The sequence below is a fragment of the Ambystoma mexicanum genome, chromosome 6p, assembly GCF_040938575.1.
Source record: "Ambystoma mexicanum isolate Mex_15411 chromosome 6p, UKY_AmexF1_1, whole genome shotgun sequence".
Classification (NCBI taxonomy): Eukaryota; Metazoa; Chordata; class Amphibia; order Caudata; family Ambystomatidae; genus Ambystoma; species Ambystoma mexicanum.
Window position 1 is genome coordinate 613,771,099 of NC_090935.1, and position 24,998 is coordinate 613,796,096.

General features: G+C 45.8%; 1 protein-coding gene across 6 annotated transcripts in view; it reads right to left on the reverse strand.

Annotated features, from left to right (window-relative positions):
* Positions 1-24,998, reverse strand: part of POLK (DNA polymerase kappa) — a 1,714,815-nt gene that overhangs the window by 988,292 nt on the left and 701,525 nt on the right. The window lies entirely within an intron of this gene.

Here is a 24,998-nt window from a genome sequence, read left to right on the forward strand (position 1 = left end):
CGGTGACCCAGTTTACAACTGTCCATGTATTACACTCTTTTCACTCAACCCTTTGAAACCGATCCTCTGTGAAAGTAAACCATGATTTATAGAAAGAAAACCATATCAGCACATACACCCAAAATCAGGGTTTCAGACCTGTAGCATTTTCCAGCATGTGTGATACATGCTGGCCCAAGTAATTTAAACACAAAAAAGACTGCATGATCCAACAGGAACCTTGCCAATATGGCAGGCACTTCAAAGTGGAAGCTTCGAGAATTCTATTCAATTACAAATCCACAATAACAGGCATCAGCAACGCCAACATCAGGCTTTGTAAATTCAAGGCTTTTTGTCCTATGCAGGCTTTATAAAACATTACCCTATGCCTATACAATGGGTCATGAAGAAGACATGGATCAGTAACAGACAACCTACCAAGGTTTAGTGTTTATTCAGGGGTTGTTGCCTAAACCAACGGGACAAAATAATAAACTGTGTTCAGAATGTAAATATAACACATAGATAGGATAGACTTTCCCTTTGATTAATTTCTTTCCCAGGGTTTTCTTCCATGGGAGACAATAAGTAACAAAAACAGGAAGCACAGAATAGTGGAGATGCTAATCTCATGGCACATTCCCAGGCACTAAATGAGATTGAATGGATCCTAGCTGATTTTGACACTATACCGAGGTGTGCCCAGGCTTTAACAGACACTTCTGCTTTCCAAGGGGTCTCTGCAATGTTTGCAACAGTCACATTAATGGCTTCAACCGTCTTTAAATGTAGCTTCAAGCACCGAATTCCCTCACCAGACTGCAGGCCACTTCACAACCAAGCAGGTTTCGCATTACCATTGCAGTACTTTTTTTTAATGTGTGTTGATTTTACCAAACCTTTACAAAATGCATCAGATCTAAAATAAAGTTAGAAACATTCCCTTCCATGACTGAAAGGAAATTCAATTGATACACCCATAGATTAATTACAAAATTCATACCAGCAACATATAGACAAGGGAAGAAAGAAACACAGTTCAATAGTACATTAAAATATACAGATAATGACTATCAAGTCCATTACATTATAAATAGAAAGTACATTTCATATGTATTTCATAGAATTACAATATAAACAGGTAAACAATTGAGATAAAAGAGCTAATTAAGAGGTTGACCATTTTTTTCAAGAAATCTAAGAACTACTAAGCTCAAAGAAACGTCCATGCATAATGTTCAACCAAAAAAGGTCCAGAGATTCCAAATGCAAGCTGGTAACATATTTACTAAAATATATATTTTATATGTAATTAATTGCAGTAATTGTGATTACCTTTATGTGCTGTTGCAGAAGATGAACATGGCCAGAGAGTATCCAAGGAAATGGTGCCAAAGAGCATCTATTTACATCTGAGTTCTCAAGACGATTGAAGTTTGAAGCCAGTCTTCACTTTGAAAGACATTTTATTTTAATCCTCATCAAAACTGTGGCTGTGGAACTGAGACTTGTCTGCCAGAAAGTGACTGAGGTGACGAATAACATGATGCTCAGAGTCTCTAAACAGACCCTGCTGGAATGGCGGAAGTAGTACTTTAGGGGGTTTTCACAACACAGACACACCTGTGAGCTACAAAAGGTGTTTCCATCTGTCTTCTATTGCAAGCTCATCAATACCAATGGCTAGACTCAACTGATGGAAGGCCCTGCACCAACAATGGGATCTTGCTTAAAAGGTCACAGGATCGACACAAAATTGATCAAACAGCCACCTTTCCATGACCCCAGCGGCGCATATGTCCTGGGTCCCACAGAATATGGTGAGAATTCCTTCTTTACAAAACCTGCAATAGACGCACAACAATCAGAAGAGTTCTGTTGTTGGCTGAGAGCCTTGCCTCGCCAGAATTCAAATGGCTGGAAGACCTCAAGGGAGTAAAAATTACAAGTTACTCACGGTAGTGATTAATGTACTCCTAGTCTATAGTCCCCTTTCTCCCATAATGTATGGGCGATTACCACTGATTGAAGGCTATGGGAGGAGAGACGTTGCAACTCCTAAGAAAACAAGTTCTTCAGGACCACCTGGCCGAAGGCCGCGTCCGATCTAGCACTGGTGTCTAAGCAATAATGCTTACAGAAGGGTGAAGGGGTAGCCCAAGTTACCACCCTGCTGATTGTTTGCCATGGCATGTGTCTTTGGAAGGCCACTGCTGTTGCCATGGCTCTGACCGCATGAGCGTGCATGTTTGCTGGTAACTTCATGCGCTGCCCTTCGTAGGCTTCTTGGATGGCCATAACCATCCCGTCGAGGCTTTTGAGGCCTAAAACCTAGGAACCAACCAGTCGTGGAGGTATGGGTAAACCGGGTGGGCCTCTGACCTGAGTAGCGCCTCCACTGCACTCATGAGTCTTGTAAACACCCTTGGGCTGAATTGAGCCCAAACGGAAGGACTTTGTATTGGAAGTACGAGCTAATGACCCGAAACCGTAGGAAGGAGCGATGGGGCTGCCAAATTGCGACGTGTAGGTATGCATCCTTCAGATCCAGGGAGCATGTCCATTCTCTCCAACACAGACTAATCAGTGCTGGTGTAACCAGCTTCAACTTTTGGAGGGGTAGGTAAAGGTTTAAGAACAGATCTAGGCAAATCTGGGCATCAAGTGCTCGTAGCCATGGACCATGCAACACTATCCGCAGTGTCCAACCCAGACTGAAGGGATTCACACATGGCATCCTTGCCATCCTGCACAATAGCTAGAAAGCCATCCCTTTCTTCCCCTTCGGGAATATGCTCAGGCGCAAGTGAAATAGAATTCCACAGAGTGTGCTAAACTTTTGCCAAGGCACAGGTGGAGTTGGCCGATTTCAGCGCCATAGTCCCAGCAGAAAATACCTTGCATGCCCATCTAGCCATAAGTTTATCGTCCCTATCAGGAAGGAGGGTAGGGTACGCTGCCTGCTTCGAGGTGGCCGTAGCTGCCTGGACCACCAAACTCTCGGGAGTAAGGTGTGTGGACAGGTAGCCGGGGTTGCTACTGGATGGGCGGTATTTCCTTGACAACGACTTGTTAACCTCCGGAATAGACTCCGGGGCATTCCAAGTAGCAGCCACCCTCTTTTGCAGAGCCTTATGAAATGGCAACACTGGGTCAGTGGATGGACCCTGATCCAAGATGTCGGTAAGGTCATCCTGATCATAAGAAACCGGAGGCATGGACCAACTCAGGTACTCTACAATCTTCAACATCAGACTCCGATAAAAAGATTCGGCATGATCACCAGGTTCTGGCTTCCCAAACTCCATCTCAGGAGACGTGTCTAGACCACTGGTATCATGCAAGGATTGACGGAGATCCTCAATCCGACTTTCCTCGGAAATGAGACATTCTGGAACCCAAGGTGTCCCATAAGGAAGACCAAAGGGCACATATTCCTCCTCAGACCCCTCTTCCTCTTCAAAAATATTCTATTGAGACTGAATGAACTCCTTCCTAGGGAGAGGAGTACACCTCTTATCAGGTACACCACTGGCTATCCAACTTCCGTACACACGGGTAGTGGAGTGAATACTCCTATGAGTGATATTTAATTACACTCAGCTGTATTGAGGACAGTCACATCTGTATCAAAAAACACATATTTGAATTTGCATACACATAATTAAAAAGGACCATGTGTGAACTAGACACTTCAATGGTCAAACTAAAATGAAAAAGACATCAGCGTTTTTGCGGAGGTACACGCTCAAATAAAATAAATATCACATATGTCACAGACACCTGGTTGTGACAACTGTAATTTTTGACATAGATCAGTTAGAATCAGTGTGATGTTAGTACCATAGGTGACATTCATTAGCATGAAATCATAATTTTTAATCATGACACATCGTCTTCACCGATTTGTGTTTCTGAGGGTGGAGAACACAGAGACTGAATCGATCTTGATATTGACTGTACCGTCAACCCCCTTCTTTTGTTTTATTTGTAGGTATAACGAGCAGAGCACATGGTCCAGTGCTTATTGGTCAATTGATTGTTTGTATAAAGATTGATAGCGTCCTGAAGAAGGGGGTTGACGGTACAGTCAATATCAAGATTGATTCGGTCTCTGTGTTCTCCACCCTCAGAAACACAAATTTGTGTAGACGATGTGTCGTCATTAAAAATTATGATTTCATGCTAACGAATGTCACCTATGGTACTAACATCACACTGATTCGAATAGACAGTTGTCGGGGGGCGTGGCCAACAGGCGAGGGACGAGGACGTGAATCCCCACTGCTCCCGGGCCACCAGCTTCTTCCTGCTAACATCCTGCGTAAATATGGACCTGTAACCCAAGAAAAGAACCTGAGCGCACGGCAGAGGTCCCCGGCAACGGATCGCTTCAATACATTTCCAAACTGGAGTGGATTTCAGAAGATATGCACGAACGAATAATGAAGACGCCGGATTGAGCAATTAAGAAAAAGATGGCCGCCGCGATCGAATCCGATGCCTGAAAGGAAGGGAAGTGGCGTAGTCAACAGTGAAGCCCCGCGTACGGGACTAGCAGTCCAGCACATCAACGAGTGAGCAGTGTGCCGTCGCTGACTCTGGCGCACGTAGGCACCAAAACCAAGAAGCGTGGGTGCCCAAGACGAGCATGATGGGAGAGACTACACCGCCGCCTCTGACCCCGCTCCATACTCATCTGGATTGACGCGGCGGGTGACGAAGAATCCCCGGCCGTTCCAATCGCGGGAAGAGTCCCGGCCCCACTCCGAGTCAGAGACACAAGGCAAGGGGAGCCGCGACGGGTGAGAAAACCGTGAATGGATGCAGCGGAGGCCTGAGAGAAGCAAGACCTCGGGCCGCATGTCAGGAAACCAACAGAGAACACAGCGCAACACAGATACATTTAGGAGCGCCCTCATCAAACTCACTCCTGAAATCGCGCCACACAGCAACAACAGCACTGAGGAACGGCACCGCCGGAATCCAGCCACCGACACCAGCACCTGGTAAGCGAACGGCAAACAATAACCCATAGACATTTGTAATAGAGGCTAGTACAATTAAACTGGCCCAATGACTGTATAAAGAGGATTGGGATTACACGGCGCCTGCAAAATACTGAAGGACAACGCATAGGGGGAGCGGTTTAGCAGACCCACAAATGAGGTGCAATACGGGGGGGAAATCACCTCACTCTCCGCCGAGCACGGAGGCACCAATGTAGGCGACTCCCCGCTGAAAAGAGAGTATCCCACCAACTAGAGTGCTGCCCTGTATCATAAGCACAGTAGAACTTGCAAAGCCTAATCCACACTACAACTCAAAACTGAACTCAATTCCTGCTGCGGGTGACATTTGAAACACCGGCCGCCTAGACCCTGAATCCAGGGTGCTACAATCCCACACTGCACAGATCTGGAAACCATAACTGAACCAGGTTCAAATCAGGAGCCCCGCCTGGATATTGATGAGCTGAACCTATGTGCATAAATTGAATTGAAGACAGAGGCGAGACATCAGTGACCTGTCGGGAGCAAGTGCTACTGAAAAGATAGAAGCGTAGATACGAACTATGAGTGTACCTCCCTAGAGTGGCAGATTCTGCGGCCAGTAAGTCCACCGTCTGACAAAAGTGAAACAGGACTCCAAAGGCACCGCCGAGTCGCACACAGGGGACCCTTCATACACTACAGCCAAGAGAACGCACTTGGCCAAACGGTCATAGTCGAAATACACAAATACTGAACGGCATAGCAGTGTAATCACAGGCCAAGAGAGAAAGAAGCAACAGCAAATAATCTTGTACCTGAACAACATGGGGAAAGACAGAGCCAAGAACGCGACCACGCAGAGCAAAATGGAGCAATATACGACCCCCTCCCAACCTCCCCAACAGGAGCAAGCCAAATCCAGTGACGCACTAGGAGCAGAGGAAGAGAGCATATATCTTAAGGATGTCATGAATGCCATCGCCAATTCGAGGACCTCGATGGAGATTAAAATGGACGGCATAAGTACAGAGGTATCCCTACTGCGTCACGACATGCAGAAACTAACAGCCCGTTCAGGAGAGACTGAAGGCCGCATATGAGAAACGGAAGAGGGTCTACGAAACATAAACCACCAAATGACAGCAACCATGGCACGCCTCAAAGCACTGGAGGAACGAGTGGAAGAAGGGGAGGGAAGAGCGAGAAAAAACATCATCCGGATTCTCGTACTGCCCAAAAAATCCGAGGGACCGAGCTTGGAGCTATTCCTAGAACAATGACTGGAAGACCTATTTGCTACTAAGTCCCTTTCAAAATTCTTCTCAGTGAAACGGGCGCACCGCATGCCAACAGGCAGAATTATCCCTGGAGCGCCCCCACGCATAGTGATAGCAAAACTCCTGAACTACCGGGATCAAGATGCGATACTACAGATGGCCAGAACCAAAGGAACCATAACCTACAATGGCTCCCAGATCTCCGTTTTCCCAGACTTCACTAGGGAGGTACAGAAGGTGAGGCAAACCTTCAACCCACTCAAAAAGCGTCCACAAACCCTCAATATAAAATACGGACCCTTGTTCTCTGCACAACTTAAAATACTATACAACGGCACACCGGTGCACTTCACAGACCCCAAAGAAGCTTAGCACTGGGCAGAAAGAAACCTTGAAGGTGACTGGAGACCGAGCAGGAGGTGGGACATCAGCAGAAACAGACCACGACCCGAGAGAGCAGCACCTGAACGACCACAGTCAGAGTTAGATCCGCTGCCAGACAAAGCCAATAACTAATGCGGATATAACTGTGCCTGCACAAGCAGAAACACAAATTGACAGGGAACGTAGCAGCACCACCTAACAGCGCCAACAACATCACTGCATGACCTGGGTTCAAAAAGACGCCGGCAGGGACCGCACATACCCCCAACACAGTCACTCTGTAAATACGACAAGTAGCACCCTAGGCTACTTAGTGCACAGAGGTATTTGCAGGACTGAATGTCTGGGATGTAGAGTATTAAATAGTTCTTTTCCTTATTTCTGACGTTAGTTAACGGGGCGACAGATGCTTCAGTTGGGGTTGGAGTATGGGGAGAAGGGAGTTGGGGATGTTTTAGCTAAAGTTCACATGAGTCAAAGGTCAGCAAGCCACTATACACAAGGAGCACACAAGACCAAATCAGATGGGAGAATCCCCCACCAAAGATGGGACATGCTACACAGGCACTCACAAGACAGATGTTGGCGCAAACAAGGAATGACACCAAAAAACTGCGCCTCCTAATATGGAACGTAAATGGCCTGGGTAACAGCATCAAGCAGAGATTGGTGACAAAATTCCTAAACAGGCACACTTCAGATATAGCGCTCCTCACGTAGACACACCTAGCAACAAACTACCGGTTGCAATACATGCAGGATTCTCTATGGGGTCGAGAGGAGTATTAGTATTATTGCACAAAAATGTTCCCTTTGAGGTCTCTAATGTAATCCAAGATACAGGGGAGAGATTTGTACACATAGCCGGCACACTATGGAATCAGACATTTGCCCTCCTAGCAGTTTATTCACCCCCAACACTTATGTCCGCATTACTAGAACACATTACACCCATCCTAGCTATGATATGATATGGCATTTGTAACGCGCCTATACACAAGTGTTTCAAGCTAAAACGGAAGCACACAACTGGATTATTGGAGGGGACTTTAACAAGGTCGTGGATGTAGAAATTGATAGATCTCATGTAAGAGCCAGGAACCCCGCAACACCCACCAAACTGGCAGTGTTTTCATCAGCATTAGGGCTAAGAGATGTGTGACGCGACCTCCACTCTACAGAACGCGAATACTCGTTCCACTCAGGTGCACATGCATCGCTATCCAGGTTAGACTATTTCTTTCTCCCTGCAGTAAATATACATAAAATAACAGAGCTCCCCCTGCTCCCCCGAGGCATATCAGACCACTCCCCACTAATGATACAGGTGGAAACAGAAAGACCACGCCCCCCACCAACCTGGCGATTAAACAATTACTACTTAGGCTTCCCTGACCTGGTGGAGAAAATCCAATCGGCCACATCCCTATACTTTGAACTAAACCATGGCTCAATAGACAATCCGGTGACGCTATGGGAAGCCTATAAGGTATTTCTAAGGGGCGAGATCATTGGGTGGATAGTAGCACAAAGGAAAACACATAAGATGTTGAAACTGTCGAAACTGAAGTGCGAAGAGCTGAAACATTGCACACAAACATGCCTTCACCCGAGACGAGAATGATATAACCCTAATACTGGCACAAAATAAACTACAAAACATAACACTGAACTGCGCAAAACAAGCACACAGAGCAAGGCGTGCTATGCTATACAAGCTGGGTGACAAAGCGGGCAAACTCCTAGCATGGCTAGAGAAAAGAGACAAAGGACACCAGCAAATCAGGTACATAACCAGCGAAGACGAAGAGAAGTCTACAACTGATCAATTGATAGCGGAGTGTTTCGCAACCTATTATGAAAACCTGTACAGTGCCCCCATCGACCCTATTGACACCACCATCCCAGAGGAAATCTCCCTGCCATGCTTAAACCAGGAGCAGAAGATGCGCCTGGAAGCTGAGATTACAGAAGATGAACTAATAGAGGCAATATCTCAACTCCAAACAGGGAAAACCCCAGGGCCAAATGGGTACCCGAAGGAGACATGGGAAAAAATAGGGAGTAGTGAGCTGGCGCCACACAGACTCAACATGTTCCGCCACTCAAAAGAACTGGGAATTCACCCGCCGGACCTGAGAAAGGCCAGCATTGTGGTGATCCCCAAAGAAAATAAACCCCCGGATAAGTGCAGCTCCTATAAGCCGATTTCCCTTATAAACAGCGAGGCCAAAATTCTAGCGAAAATCCTTGCCAATAGACTACAGGATGTGATGATAACGCTGATTCACCCAGACCAATGTGGCTTTATGCCTAAAAGGTCCACAAGGATGAACATACACAGGCTCCACGTAGCCATTGAGAAGGAACCGGTGCTAGAAGAGCCATTAGCACTCCTCTCAATAGATTTTGAGAAGGCATTCGACTCGGTCTATTGGGAAGCACTATGGGCAACGATGACCAAAATGTGCCTTGGAGACCAGTTTATAAGTTGGGTTAAACTCCTATATAACTCCCTGACAGTGGAGATCAGGGTGAATGGCTGGTCTTCACGTAACATCAATCTGGGTAAAGGGACAAGACAAGGATGCCCCTTGTCGGCAATGCTATTCGCATTGGTGATAGAACCTCTACCACCTACCTGAACTCAAGAGACTCCCCAAATGGTCAAACTGTGAGAGGGTTGGCATAACCAGGGTGAGGGATATAATACAGGAAGGCAAAATAATACCCTTTGAGAACCTAGCGAGCAAATTTGGTTTGCCCATGACAGAACACTTCCGCTATAGGCAAATGTCCCAGGCATTACGGAAACACCTACCAGAAATAGCTGAAATGCCTGAATGCACGCTAATCGAAAGAACATTGTGCTTGATAGAGTGGATGTCAAAACAACCTCTGTAATGTATAATGTAATCTCCTCATTTGCAACTCCAACCCTCTGTAGCCTGAAAGCTAAATGGGAGAGAGACGTAGGCCCGCTACAGCCTGAGGACTGGACCATAGCCCTCATGTACCCCAGGGAAATTGCCATCTCTGCCAGAATCAGACTAGTACAATTTAAAATAATACACAGGATATACTACCCGAGATTAGCATTGTACCAATGGGGTAAAACAACAGAGCCACATTGTCTGAGATACCGACAGGAGGAAGGAACTTTTATTCATATCCTACGGGAATGCCCACAAATACAGACGTTCTGGCAAAAATGCTGTGACAGAATAACGTTGGTTATGGGCTGAACGATTCCCAGAGACCCGAAATTGCTAATACTTGGAGTGGAGGAGGAAGGTGAAATGTTGCGATACGAAAAAATAATGTTTTCAACAGCCATGGGCCTTGCTAAGAGGAACATAGCACAACTCTGGGGCTCAAACATTTCTCTGCAAAATGATCAATGGGTGGCAGATGTGGATGTGTGCATCACGATGGAGAATAGAGAATACACGGCCAGAGGATGCCCCGGTAAGGCACGGAAGATTCGGCAAAGGTGGGAGGAAAACTAGAGAACCAAAAGAACTAGTACTGCTATTGGGCGAGCAAGCTCACAAGCCAATCATTTAAAGCTTAATAAAATGTACTGGATCGAGCAGTGTTTTGAAATCGATATGCTGGATCAGACTTGCGACCAGAGACTTATGCAGATATGCAGTGATTGTTGATTTTTTTGTATGTTTGTAAGATGTTAACTGATAGCATGTTTACAAAATCAATAAAATGCGTTTATTAAAAAAAATGACAGTTGTCACAACCAGGTGTCTGTGGCATATGTGATGTTTATTTGAACTTGTACCTTATAGTACACTGCAAAAACGCTGGTGTCTTTTTCATTTTAGTTTGACCCTTGATGTGTCTAGTTCACACATGGTCCTTTTTAATTATGTGTATGCAAATTAAAATATGTGCTTTTTGATACCGATGTGACTGTCCTCAATACAGCTGAGTGTAATTAAATATCACTCATAGGAGTATTCACTCCACTACCCATGTGTAGGGACGTTGGGTAGCCAGTGGTGTATCTGTTCTTTAAATATATATCTCTCCTCACACACCCTGGTCCCTGAAAAAAAGACGAACAACCCTTGCTCCAAAAAGATTTACTCAACTCTTATCAGGGACAGGCTTCACAGATTTAGAAATAGCCTTCCTTGGAGGTGCAACAGCCACAGGGGGTACCACCGGTAAATTCTGCCCAATAGGCGCCAACGGTGTTGACAACTCAGACGGCGTTGGCAAGGGCGTCGAAGGATTTGAAGGTCTGACCGGGGGTAAAGACCAGATAGACTCACTCGACGCACACAGTGCCAATGGCGTCGACACCTTCTTCAAGTTCACAGGCTTTGACGGTTTCGTTGGAGACGAAGACAGCAACCTGGACCCGGCACATCTCTGGCGGTCCCCTGCTGCCTTGCGAACCACTCCAGGACCTAGACCTCCTGGACGTCTTCCGACGAGGAGACTCCTTTGACTCTTCGGTCGACATACCAGCAGATTTGGAATTGCAGGGCTTGGAAAAACAGCCAGCCTTCAATTTCCCCTTACGCTCCCGCAAGGCCTTGGCAGTCAATGACTGTTACTTCAAGCAGTCGTCCGTGGCGTGGTCCTCGCCCAGGCACCACAAGCAGATACGTGATGGACATCTTGGACCCACAGTCCAGACACTTCTTAAAGCCAGACCGCAGGGTCGCCGGGGTGGAAGAAGAAGAAGACATAATCGCACAATACAAAGTAGAAGACACGAGGCGCCCCGAGTTCCCGGAGTTCTCGAAGCAAACACGTTTGCGGAAAAAACAGAAATGAGGCTATGGGCTCCGTGCGTGCTATTTATAATATCCGATGATGTCACCCTCGATGGAGGCGTTCGAGGATCATCGACTCGACGCAAGGACGTCAGCTGCTGAAAACATTGCCGAAGCAGCACAGCTGTGGACATTACATGTCATAGATGAGGAATAAGTTGGAGGACACAATCCATTTGAATGGGGACTTACAAAATCCGGCACCTGATTACTGTGCCGCCGGGAATTGTAATGTCCCGGTGGCACCGGGAAGTCAGGCGCCAGATTCGGTGTTACGGGGTTGGCAGCAACCTCAGAATGGGGCCCATTGATTGAAAGTTGCTACTGAAGTGTTGGAAATACAGTGAAGAACCAAGGGTGTCATTCCCGTGGTCCCTTTTTTGTTGTGGAACATTTACCAAATCATTTCTATCAAAAGACTGGAGAAGGAAAACCAGGAGAATGGAGTCATTCTCTTGGTTGAAGAAATCACAAACTTTAATTTAGTTATCAGCCTGAGTTTTAGTGTTCGGGTTAGTTAAGTTGGTTACTGACAGAGGACAGTGAGAACATTTTTACTTTGACAGACATCCTGACAGATCACTTAGCTGTCCTAGGTTCAGGCAAGGCAATACCCTCATATAAATAGGGAAAGGTAGGTTTTGGGGAATTAATACAAGTCTTTAGCCCAAACCATTAACACTCTTTGTCAGTCTCCTTCTTCTACACGCTCACCTATGGTGTTAGAGTGGGATCTGGCCCAACTGATATAAATTGTGAGACCCTTAAATATTCCAAACTAAGCAATAAAGCTTCTAGCCCCTGTTAAGGGTCAGGAATGAAACTCGGACAAAGGTGATTCATGATTTTGGTCATAAACTTTTATTTTACGAATATTTCTGTGTAAAATGCCTCTCTGTCCCTGCTCTAGAGGTATTTTCCCTACCTAAAACAAAACAAATGGGTCGGTCCTTTGTCAAGATGTCCTAAGTAAACAATCCTGTGTCCTAAGTACTATCCTGACCCTCACATTCTAGAAATCAACTATAAGGTGAAGAGGCAAATGTCTTTGGCCTTGGAAGGTGAACACATTTTCAAAAAAGAAAATGCCTAACCCCATCTTAAATGTTTCAGGAGGATACAGTTAACAATTCCAGAGGGTGGTCTCCTTCCCCTGGATTTCTCTTTACTCAGACCTATACTGGTTTCTCTAAGTTCATTTAGATCAAATATGTTTACTATACAAAACAATTGCCTGACAGTCTGATTCTCGATAGACTACCTGGTGTGCTCTCTTGCCAGGTTTCTTCTTACTCCTTGATATCTCTCATTTACACTCTTTAGTTACTTCCTGAGGTATCCTTTTCAGGACTTTCTCATGTAGTGTGTTTTATAAATGGTCCAATAAGGACTTACACGGTATACTCTCCTGACGGATTTCTTTCATACGCAATCACTTCTTTTCATCATCTACAAACACTTATGACTTGAAATGCTTGGCATATTCTCCTGCTGGGGCTTTTCTCATATGCATACTTATGCACCTTGGATCTGCCTGGAATACTCTCCTGCCAGGGCTTTTCTCAAATTCAAACGCTGTCTTCTCATACATAAAACACTTGTGACTAAAATGCCTGGTAAATACTCCTGCCAGGACTTTCTCATATGCGTATTGTGCACGCTTGAATAGTCCACTTCTGACTGTTTTTTTCCACCCTCTGTCCCTTTGACTTGTGATCTGTTCTTTGGCCGAGGGCAGACAACTGAGAAGGGTGGGTATATACCCCCATAAAGGAGAGGACATTACGTGGCAGAGTTAGTACGAATTTGGACCCCCGGGTGATGAAGTCTCGCTGAGAGGGAGGACGCTCCGCCTCAAACCCAGTTAGCACGAGTGATCTCTTCGCCTACCTGCTGAGGGACTAAGCAGTGTCGTAGTGGCCAAGATGAAGGTGTCTTCTGCTGTCTCGTTAACGGTGATGCCTATTTTACCTATCATTTTATATATCTAAGAGTATTTCTGTTCACGTTTGCTAACTTTATATATATCTGTCTTGTGTGCATAAAAGGCCTGTAACGAGCCATTTGTTTATTATAACAATTAGCCTATGTGTGTTTTCTTGCCTGTGTGAGTCCAATTAGTTGTTTTGCCAGGGGGCCGGGGAAACGGAAGTGTAAATGTTCTCCTCACGTGGACAAGCAAAAGCAAAACAGCGCCAAGAGGTGATATTCTAAAAAGAACTTGTGAAAGTATTCTCTTCTCAAATCCTTTAGGTTTTCACACTCCACAAGAAGATGTTCGAGAGTTTCTGCTTCTGTCTCTATTTTACAAAATCAGCAGCTATCACTAGTTTTATTCCTATTTCTTCTTGCCAGAACTGCATTTGTAGACCATAAGTCAAAACGCAAACGCATAAGGAGTGATACATTTTGTCTGGAAATTTAACTGGATATTTTGTTATGGTGTTATATCATTTTTAGTATAAAATGCCCATTGGTACATTTTTTGTATTTAGTACATTCTTGCCAGTTTTCAATCCAGTTTGCTGCACAGAATTTTAGTTTTGCTCGGTTAGGAATTTCGTCCATCAATGTTAAGTTAATATCTGCCTTTGCCATATTTGCTAGGCAGTGTAGTCTCCACCTATCTAACAGTGTTTGGAGTTTTCTAGTAAATTTGCTAAGGGTATTTAGAGTCTCACTAGGGTTCTCTTTATTTTTGCATTTCTTATACAATGACATAGCATTCCAGTTTACAATTGCTTGCATTGGTATCAGCCCCAGTTCGTACCTCACTATTTGTATTGGAAAACTTTTTGGGATTGGAAAAATATTCTTCCAAAAGATACCCTCTAAGTAATCCCAGTCAGGTTGATTTTCCAGGAGTTTTGTGTGTGCGCCAAATGTTAAAACTGGGGTTACTTTCTCTTTATAAAATTTTAAGATTGGTAAATATGAGCATTTCCCATATTTTTTGTGGATTAACTTTGCTTGATAGCACAGCACTTGGGTCTTATGTTTCAGATCATTTTTATAGGGGATGTCTGTTTTTTTGTCACTTAATTTAATCCCTAGGTACTTGTAATCATGAATTTTCTCCAATATTTCAATACCTACTGACCATTTAAATGCTGAGACTGTAGTTGACTTGCTATGCGGATTTCGTTTTAAGATCTTCGATTTACCTATGTTTATAGCCAACTTGTTTTCTTTAGCAAAGTTTGTTAAGGCCTGCAATTACAGCTGTAGTCCTATTGGCGTTTGGTCCAATAGAACCAAGTCGTCAGCATATAATACATGTGTGATTACATGGTTTCCCAGTTTGGGAGGAAATGCCCATTAGATTTGAGGTGTTTATGAATATCTCAAATATAGACGTTAAAATGTGTTGCCGCAAGAATGCACCCTTGTTTGAGTCCCTTTGTAGTCGGGATCTGTTTAGATAATAGGCCATCTTGGGATAGCTTTACTTGAACCAATGTATCAATCAGAGTACAGCTGGTATATTGCTTGAAGAACATGGCTCGGGCAACCAGCATCTGATAACTTTTTCTGCAAGATGTTCCTGGATATAGTCAAAGGCCTGACAGAAATCTATGAAAGCTAGATATGTTTGCTTAGCCTCCCATACTTGCTGCTTCAAAGCTGTTAAGGGTAGAAGATTTACTGCTGTACCCATTCCAGGAACAAAACCTGATTAGTTTGAGTCCCTCAGTTTTTCTGCTTTCAGCCACCCATTTAACACTTTCAGCACAATCCTCGCAAATATTTTCCCTGGAATATCAAGAAGGCCTATTGGGCGATAGTTGGTTGATACGCTCCGGTCACCCTTCTTGAATATAGGGATCAGTATAGACTGCTTCCATGACTCTGGTATTCGTCCTAACATCTCACATTCTGGAAAATCTGGAATAATATTTTGGTCCAATCATCTAAATGGGTTTAATGTATGGCATTTGGGAGGCCTCTGGACCTAGTGCTCGGGACGTAGTTAGCTCTTTAATTAGCATCAAGATATCCAGGTGATCAAAAATCAGTGGCATAAAAACAGATTTTGTCTATTTCCATCGCGTTGGACTCCCTATCAGAAAACAAGGTTGTAAAGTGAGAAATCCATGTTTCCTCAGGTATTGTATTCAAAAGAAGGGATTGCGTGCCCATCTTCATCCCTTCATTAAGCAATTTCAAAATAGTTGCATTTGATTTTGTGATCAAAGCCGCTAGCATATTTTCATTTGATTCCTGTTCCTTTTGTATTTTATGCTGTTTTATGAAATTTTTATATTTGGTTTGAATATTCCCATGTTTGTATTTATATTCTTTCAAATTTGAGGTTTTTATCGCTTTCAAGTCTGCTTTCATTTTGGATCTAGTGTTTTTAATTATTGGGTCATAGGGGTATTTATGCTGGAAGCTTGGCGTCCGTAAGGAATTTTATTTTTCTACAAGGAACATCAAGGCTTGTGTATAAGGGAGCTGTGTAGCAGGATATCAATTCTTGCTTTTAGAATGAATGCTACCAATAGTTGTTTTAGTTTTGACCTTGTCCATTTAATTCTATTTCTTCCTTCTATTAGCTGGCATTGTGGCGAATAATATTGTCTTATGGATGTAGAAGGAGATGACCAGGGGATAGCCAGGATATTATGGTGGCTATCAACTGTCCGTATGACTTGAAAGCGTTCAATAGTAGTTACTGCTTGCAATGTTACCAAAGCATACTCTAGTATTGCTGAAGACAGATTTCTTTTCCACGTAGGTTGGGGCGGCATGTCTCCCTAGATGGTGCCATTTATGATGGTAAGATCTCTTTCCTTCATTAACTGTAACCACCTCTTAGCTTTCGGTTTTTGTTCTTTTTTTTTTTTTTAAAGCTCTTTTTATTGAAGTTTAACAACAAATCAACTGATAAGAACACCCTCTCCCCTCTGCCCCCTCAACCCATAGAATCGACGAGCATTCGAATGAAAAACAATATCCACTTCGTTCCAAATGGGTTCCCCCAGATTCACTGTAGGTCCAAGAGTTTTAATCGTTGCGAGCACCAACACACTCTGTAGTTCTCTTTAAGAAAAGTCATTATGTCCCCCCAATCTGCAGCAAAGTTCTGCACTTTATCGTCCATGGCGTAAGTTGCCCACTCCAGGGCCACTATTTCCCAAATTTTCCGTAGCCAATCCTGGCATAGCGGGGTCACTGAACTTCTCCACCTCTGCGCTATTAGTATCATAGCCGCAAGAGTTAGGACCACTTTAGCCTTCTCCCTTCCTCTGGATCCCTCCCCCTCAGGGGCCCCATGAACGCCCAAGAGAATCTGTACCGGCGACCTACCATCCCCCTGTCCAAAGGCTTGTTCCTGTGCCCTTTGTACCTCTTTCCAAAAGGGTTCGATCTTGGGGCATGTCCACCATATATGCTCTACTGTCCCTGCCAACCCGCATCCCCTCCAACAGCTACCCGATTGCGCTGGGAACATCTGATGGAGCCGGTCCGGGGTGTAGTGCCACCCGAACAAGATCTTATACCAAACTTCCTGCAGCTGGGCCACCCTGGCTAGTTTTGGTATTTTCCTCCATAACCTCTCCCATTCCTCCTTACTAATGACCCTACCTAGCACCCGCTCCCATTTTTGCATGTAAGCCCACTGCGTGTCCGTATGCGAGCTAGCTAAGATCTTATATATATATTGGAGATAAGGCCCTGCGTTCCATCGTTGGTCAGCAGAAATCTCTCAAAGCTCGTTGGATCCCTTGTTGCAGCCTTTCTGATTCCCGGGTGAAGAACCCAGTGCCTTAGCTGTGCATATCTCCACCTTTCCCCCTCTTGTATTGCAAATTCTCGCTTACATTCCTCAAATGAAAGCACTTCTCCACCCCGAAACATGTCACATAGCTTCTTGCCATCTCGCAAACGCCCCTTTCTCCTGACCAGGCGTGAAATCTCCATTGCCAAAGATGGGGGTAAATGGCGATGGAAACGTTGTAATTCCCACAGAACCCACCAACCTATCCCAGGTGTCTGCCATTAGCTTAGTTATTGTACTTTCGTAGAGGTGCCGGGGTCGATGGGTTTTTGGAAGCCACACCACCCCTGCCAACTCCCGATGGGCTACAGCTCTACCCAATCTCACGCAAAGTTTATCCTTCTGGCTTTCCTCGCCCTTCAACCATTCCTGAATTATTCGGAGCTGCGTTGCCTCAAAATACCTCTGAAAGTTTGGTAGGGCCATGCCTCCCTCCCCCTTCGGGGCCATCAATAATCTACCACTCATCCTAGGACGCTTCGCTTCCCAAACAAAATCTCTAGTCAGGGTACCCAACTCCTTAAAAAAGCTCGATGAAACTGGCTGCGGGATCGGCTGGAATAGGTACAATAGCCGAGGGAGCGTCACCATCTTCACTGCAGCGATGCGCCCTAACCACAATACTCTAAGACCTCGCCACTTTTGGTAGTCCCTCTTGATAGCTTTAAGGAGAGGGGGGAAATTAGCAGAGTACCACCCCACCAGGGTAGCCGTAATTCTTACCCCTAGATATTTAATACCACCCGGGCTCCACAGAAGCTGGGTACAGCCCTTTAGCTCATCCCGTTCACTTCCCCTTAATGTAAGGTTCAGGACCTCAGACTTCCTGGTGTTGATCTTTAATCCTGAGACCGCCCCCCGAATTTGCCTAATAAGGCCATGCTAGCCTGGAGCGAATCGCTCGGGGCTGTCAACATTAGCAGCATGTCGTCCGCAAAGGCCGCGACTTTCTGCTGTTCACTCCTAAACGGGATGCCCCGAATCCCCCCGTCTCCCTGATTGTCTGCAGGAGAGGTTCCAGATAAATTGCATAAAGAATTTGAGAAAGCGGGCAACCCTGTTTTGTTCCCCTCTGGAGGTTCACCTTTCTGGAGGGTTCCCGTTCACCATCAATCTAATAGAAGGGGTCTTCTAATTAGCTTGGATCATGGTCAAGAATTCTCCCCTGAGACCCATCTTCTCCATCACTCGGAATAGGAAAGACCACTCCACTCGGTCAAATGCTTTTTCAGCATCAAGAGCCACCAAGACCGCGGGAATGTTCGTTCTCTGAGCCTTTTCAACTAAATGGGCTACCCGTCTAATATTATCTGCCGTCTGTCTGCCTTTGACAAAGCCTGCTTGGTCGGGATGTATGAGGTGAGGGAGAATGGCATCTAACCTATTCGCCAGGATCTTAGTATATATCTTTGCGTCGATGTTGATCAAAGCAATGGGTCGATAGGCTGCCCTCTCTTCTTGATCCTTATGTGGTTTTAGGACGAGGGTTACCTTTGCTTCCTCTATAGAAGGTGCAATCCTACCTGTCTGCCGAAACGAATTATACAGGGAGGTCAGTTGGGGGGCCAGTTGTGAGACAAACAATTTGTAAAAAGCTGCAGTGTAGCCATCTAGGCCCGGGGCCTTGTTAACTGGGAGAGCTCTAATTACCGCCCTAACCTCCTCTCCCGTAATTTCTCTGTTGAGGGCCTCCCTTGTTTCCCTGCTTATTTCCCTTAACTGCACCGATTGCAAAAACTTTTCCTGTTCATCACTACTGGGATTCTGGGATGCGTAAAGGGAATCATAATACTCCGCCAGCACTTCCTGTATTTCTTCCTGTTTAGTGACTCTCTCCCCGATGTCAATTTCAACGCTGTAATTGCATTTTTCGCCCCCTGTCCCCTAAGTAATCGTGCTAAAAGGGTGTCTGCCTTATTTGCCTTGGCATAGAATTTTTTTCTCACCGCCAATAGTGCCCCCTCCACGTTCTTGGTACGCAGAAGTTCCAACTGCCCCAGCGCTCTCCTATAGTTCCGCATAGCCACCCGGGAAGTAGTACTACCTGCCGCTTGTCTAGCTACTTCCACCTCAGCCTCCAATTGGGACTCCAAAGCCTTCATTTGATTTTCTCTGAAAGCTGCTGCTGCAATTAATTCTCCCCTAATGGTAGCCTTAAATGCATCCCACCTTACTGCCTCTCCCGTATCCTCCTTCTTGTTGACCGCAAAGAAGACCTTGATCTTCTCTTCAATGCTCCCACGCACCACCGGGTCCCTTAGGATCTCCCTTGGCAGTTTCCAACCCCATACTGCTCTCCCCCTCCGACCCAGATCCATCACTGCTGAGACTATTTTATGGTCTGCTATTCCTATCGGGCCTGTGTTCACTTCCCGGATACTGCCCACCAGACCTGCCGATGCCCATATATAATCTATTCTGGATTGCGAGCCATAAACTCCAGAGATGAAGGTAAATCCCTGCTCTTCCCCCTTTAATTCCCTCCATACATCTCTCAAACCCAACTCGCTAACCCTTTCTTTCAGATCGGCCGACATTACCGCCCCTCCTCCCCTCAGCCGATTACCATCTCTGTCCCTTTCCCTATCCCAAGCTATATTTAAGTCCCCCAAAAGAACAATCTGACCCCGCGCGTGCTCTTCCAATAGTTTCAATACCCACAATAGAAACTGTTCTTGACCAGTATTGGGGGAATACACAACCGCAATAGTGTAAAGTGCATCCAGATATCTCCCCCTGACCACCAAAAATTGCCCCTCCTTATCCCTTGTTACTGTATCTACCTTGAAGTCGACCAGATTCCTAATGGCCAGAGCCACCCTCCTCGCTTTGCTTTGTCCCGATGCATGAATAATCTGATCAAATCCCTGCAACTTCAGTCTCCCCTGATCCTTACTCAGAAGATGCGTTTCCTGCAATCCCATAATGTCGGGCCTTTCTTTTCTCGTGAATTGTTCCAGTTTTTTCCTTTTTAGAGGGGAGTTCAGCCCCTGCAAATTATGTGTTCGCCACTTAAGATATCAGAACTAGAAGACCGATTGCCCCTGTGACCTTCAACTCTCCCGCTCCCCTTTCTCTAGAATGACTCGTCAACCCTCTTCCCAGGTCTCTCCTCCAACTCCCCCCCCTGAACCCCTCCCCTCCGCCCTGGAAGGACTATCCCTCCCTGCTTACTCACCACTCCCAGCTCCGGCATCTCCGCCCTTTCTATTCCCAACATGGTTGCTCCCTCTAAGACCCCTATAGCCAAATCTCCTTTTAGAGGCCCACCACCCCTTCTAATACTAGCGTAACTCAGGAGTCTGACACAGGTATGTTACTCTCTTTGCTTAAATTTTCTTTTCGCAGCTTCTCGTCCTTTCCGTTTTTTCTCCTCCTTTTCTCTCTCACCGTCGTCCATTCCCAGGGTTTCAACCTGGGGTGCCCCAGCCCGCTCTGCGTTCCTGAAATAGATGCGGTTTCCTCCAGTTCTATCCGAAGGAGATCAGGCCTTCCTGCAGAGACGTAATACGCCTCGAGGCCCCTTCCCAATCAAAGAGGAGGCCAAATGGGAATGTCCATTTATATCGTATACCCTTCTCGTTAAGAACTTTCAACAGCCGGCCCATTTTCCTCCGCTTCAGCAATGTGATGTTTGCCAGGTCCTGAACAGTGCAATTTGTTGTTCTTTAAACTGTATGGGTTCCCGCTAAACGCAGGACCGTCTCCTTCTGGGCGTACCTAGTGAACGCTGCCAGCACATCTCTAGGCCTCCCCACCTGACCTTTAGGGGTCCGCCCAGTTCTATGAACTCGGTCTAATTCAATCTTCTCAGGGCTCCCTTTGCCCAGAATTTCTGCAAAAATGCTCTGAAGCACCGCTTTCAAGTCCCTGTCCAGTACCGACTCAGGCAGCATTTTCACTCCGATATTGACCCTACGGGAACGGTTTTCCAAGTCCTCCATTTGAATTTCGAGATTGCGTGTTGCCACATCGAGCCTCTCAATGGCTTCGCTATTGGCTGTTGTGTCTGCATCAACTTCTTGAAGGCCCCTTTCCAGCATATCCGTCCTCTCCCCCAATTGCTGCATATCCTGTCTTATCTCCCCTAGGGCTTCATACAGATCTGCGTGCATCAACTGAAATGGGTCTTGAAACGTTTTTGCCAGATTGGATTGTAAAGCGCGCAGTTCCTCCAGGAATTCCAGTCTGGTCAAAGCCAATGGTTCTTCCGAAGCCCCTCGGGGCGAGTCCTCCCCCAACCTTCCTTGTGGAGCCCCATGTCCCTCCTTTGATGAGTGCACTGGCCAGATTGCAGTGAGCGTACCCAATGTGTCGCCCAGAGCTTGAGCCACCCTCCCCCCTTTTCCTTTGGCTTTCATGGCCATATCGTTTCCTTCCCCGTCCTTTGCGCTTAGGTAACTCACTCAGATGGCTATACTTGGCTGATTCTCGTCTCGTGGAGCCTCCTCTATGTTGTTTAGAAGTTGCGAAGAACCGTCACAGAGAACCAGGATTTCCGCCACGTTATAAGGGAGCAAACCTCCAATAGACCAGAAAGGGGGGGGGGCTGAGGATTGTCAAACCCGCTGCCCTAGGCATCCTGTTAAAACAACTGGGGGCCACTCAGTCCTCGATGCAACTCATGCTGAAAACTTCTCCACTTCCTTGGGGGGGCGGGGCGGAGCAAGGCTGCCAAGCCCAGCTCTGAGACTGTCCCAATGGAGCCCGTCTCAGAGGGCTGCTTCCCATTCCCGTATCACTCCGTGCGCTTCCCCGCCCCACCCAGAGCCTGGCAGTGACCACAGTTTCACCCTATGGAAGGCCCTCCAGCTGGGTGCCCGCCTCTACCCCCACGCAGACCAAATTCGCTGACCTTCAGCTTGTCACCACTGTCACAGGTGTGGTAGCGTCTCTCTTCCCTTGCTGCGGGGATGTGGGGTGTTTACTCACGGTGGGGCTCTCCCGCGCCCCACCACCTGCCAAGAGGGCGAGCGTATCCCCACGCAGCGCTTCCCTACTCACCCGCTCCCTCTGGCCTCCTCGAAATCTCCGCTGTGCCGCTCTGGCAGAGGCGCCTCCTCACACCCAGCTGCACTGCTTCAATGCGTCAGGGCCTTTCCCGGCGCTCCTTTCCCTGCGCCACCCTCATTGGTGGGGGGGCGAACAACAGGCCACATCCCCGGGCTCATCCACTTCTCTCGGCTGGCCTCCCCAGAGCTCCGTCAGCGGTGGCGATGGGGGAGGAGCAGATCTCCGAACTTCGCCCTGAGGAGGGTCTCTCTCCCCCTCAAGCTCCTCACTCCGCTTCCTCCTCGGGCGGCCTCTGTCCTCACTCCACCCGGGCTCCCCCGGCAGCATCCGCTACTGCCGAGCGCTTCCCAAACTGCGTGGCTCCCAGCGGGCACTCACGCAGCTATAGCACTGTCTCTGGTTGCGCCGCTCCGGAGACGTGCTCATATTGATCAAATGCCTAAACCCTCTGGTATTCCATACAGCTATCACATTCTGCGATAGCTGGGTGGCCTGCCATAAATAGTTGGGTTTATGAGTAGTTTCCTTTACTTCTTTCGTCAACCACTGCCATGATGCTTTTTGTTCAGTAGGGATTTGTTTATCAAAATACACTGCTCTAGTCAATTTCCCTTTAGCTCCTTCACAATTTTCTATTATGGGCTCCAGATTTTTTGTATGAGATCTACTCGCGGTTTGAGAATGGGAGGAATCAATTTTCGTTTGTGATTTCCCTACCTTTAGTTCCGCTTGTCTCTCTTTCTCAAAATGTTTAATGATTGCTAGCCTAAAACTCATCTTTTCAGAATATTGCCGTTCTGCCCATATTGCTCTCTTGACCATCTGCAAATGGATTTTTATCCACCCTGTATCCATTTTACGAGATCTTTCAATGACAATTACCTGTATATCAGTTGACTCTAGCAATTTTAAGCTAGGGATCGCTGCCATGACTGTCAAGAGGGTTGTTCTGTTCAGATATGGTAATTTCTTTGTCTGTCATTTTTATTTTTAATATATCGTGTCGATGAGGGGCACGGTTTCCTTCATGAATTGAATCTTTATTGGGGCTATTTGCTAGGTCTGCGTCTGTCGCAGCTAGCTTCACTTGTTGGGTTCGAGTTGTTTTACTTGTAACTGTGTGACTCTTGGATGAGGTAAGATTTTTGTCTCTCGCTTTAAATGCAGTCTTTCATGAGTTTGTCAGTTGTATTATGATCTTGTAGGGGTTGAGTTCTTTTATCATTCTGCAATCGCAGAGTCAATTGTGCTCTTTTTTGCTCCATAGTAGCAAAGCTTTCGGATCCAGACATTTGCGGATGGATAAAACAAATAGGGGTTTCTTCCAGCTGGTTTGGCAGGTCATCTTCACTTCCGCGCATTTGGAGGGATGTTATTGAATATGTTGAATAATTCATAGGGTTTTCTTCCTCTATTATCGACATTTCATCTTTCTCTATCAACGAGTTGTCAGCTATTTGTATAATAGTATTTTCGGCATTTGTTAGAAAATGGGATTTATGAAGTTCTTTAGATGAGTTTTGATTGGGAGTTGTTTTTTTCTTCTCTGCTTGTGGGGTTGTCAAAGCCTCTATGAATGTTTTAACTTTAGTATTAGATGATGGCTTTGTTATTGCTTGATTTTTTCCTTTTTTCCTAAAGGTTGCATAGGTTTTTTTGTTTTTGGTTTTTTTCTTCTCTTTTTTGTCTTTTCAAAAAGAAAAATAGATTCCTGAGAATCAGGTGCGTCGACTGTCGGAGTGTTTGAAAACTTTTCTTATACGATTTCCATAAGAGCACTCAGTCCAAATACATTTTCAGTTTCTATTGTCATTTTCTCTTGGAAGACAGATATTGGTAACTCTGATTTTCTCGACAGCCCTCCGGTTTTCACCAAAGGCACCGATAAGTGCTTCTGCGATGGTTTGTCTGTTTGTTCTAGTAAGGGACTTGCCAAAAGCTCAGTGATGTGCAATACTTTTCCCTTCATCAATTCAATCTATTTTATCGTGCAGAGTTTTTAACATGATTGTATGATTGTCTGTTTTTTTTTAATTAATGTCTTCATAGATTTTGGTTAATGTATAAATGCTTTTATTCATTGCTGTCAAGGCACTTTCACTTGCTGTGAGCGGGACTTGTTTGAGACCAAAGGAGGGTCGCAGAGTGGGTCTAACAAAAGACATTTCTGAGGATACTGATGAAACAGGGGAATAATTTCTCGATTCTGGATATAGTATTGGTGAACTCGATAGATTGGTCATCTGTAAAGTAGGTATTTCAGGGACAATTTTGTATCTTTTAGTTGCCAGTATTTTGCTTTTTTCAACGTCCTCTAGCCAGGCTTGGGGTTTACATTGGGCATAATTATAGGTGCTCCATCAGTCATTCTCTTCTGCAAGGTGGAATTGTATGCCGCGTCCTTCAGCACCTGTGAGTATAACAAAGGATGGTAGCTGCTGACATTTCCATTTATTTGGGCATGACATAATGTGAAGAGGTTAACTCGGAGAGGGTGAGCCCTGAGGGAAAAGTGACCACACAGAGCATCACGGCAGTGAAGGGGTGTGAGGATACCTGCAGGAGTAGGGACAATGGGGCCGGATGGATGCTGCAACGAATCAGGAAAGGGCAATTAAAAGCTAAGGTGCTTTCCTCTAAAGTATTTGTTTGGGTTTGTTGACAGGGTGCGCATGAAGAAGAAGAAGTCTAGTACGAATGGGCATACTGAGGCCCATGACACATGAAGAGAACCGTACATGTAAGAGAAGAGAAAGAGAAGTAA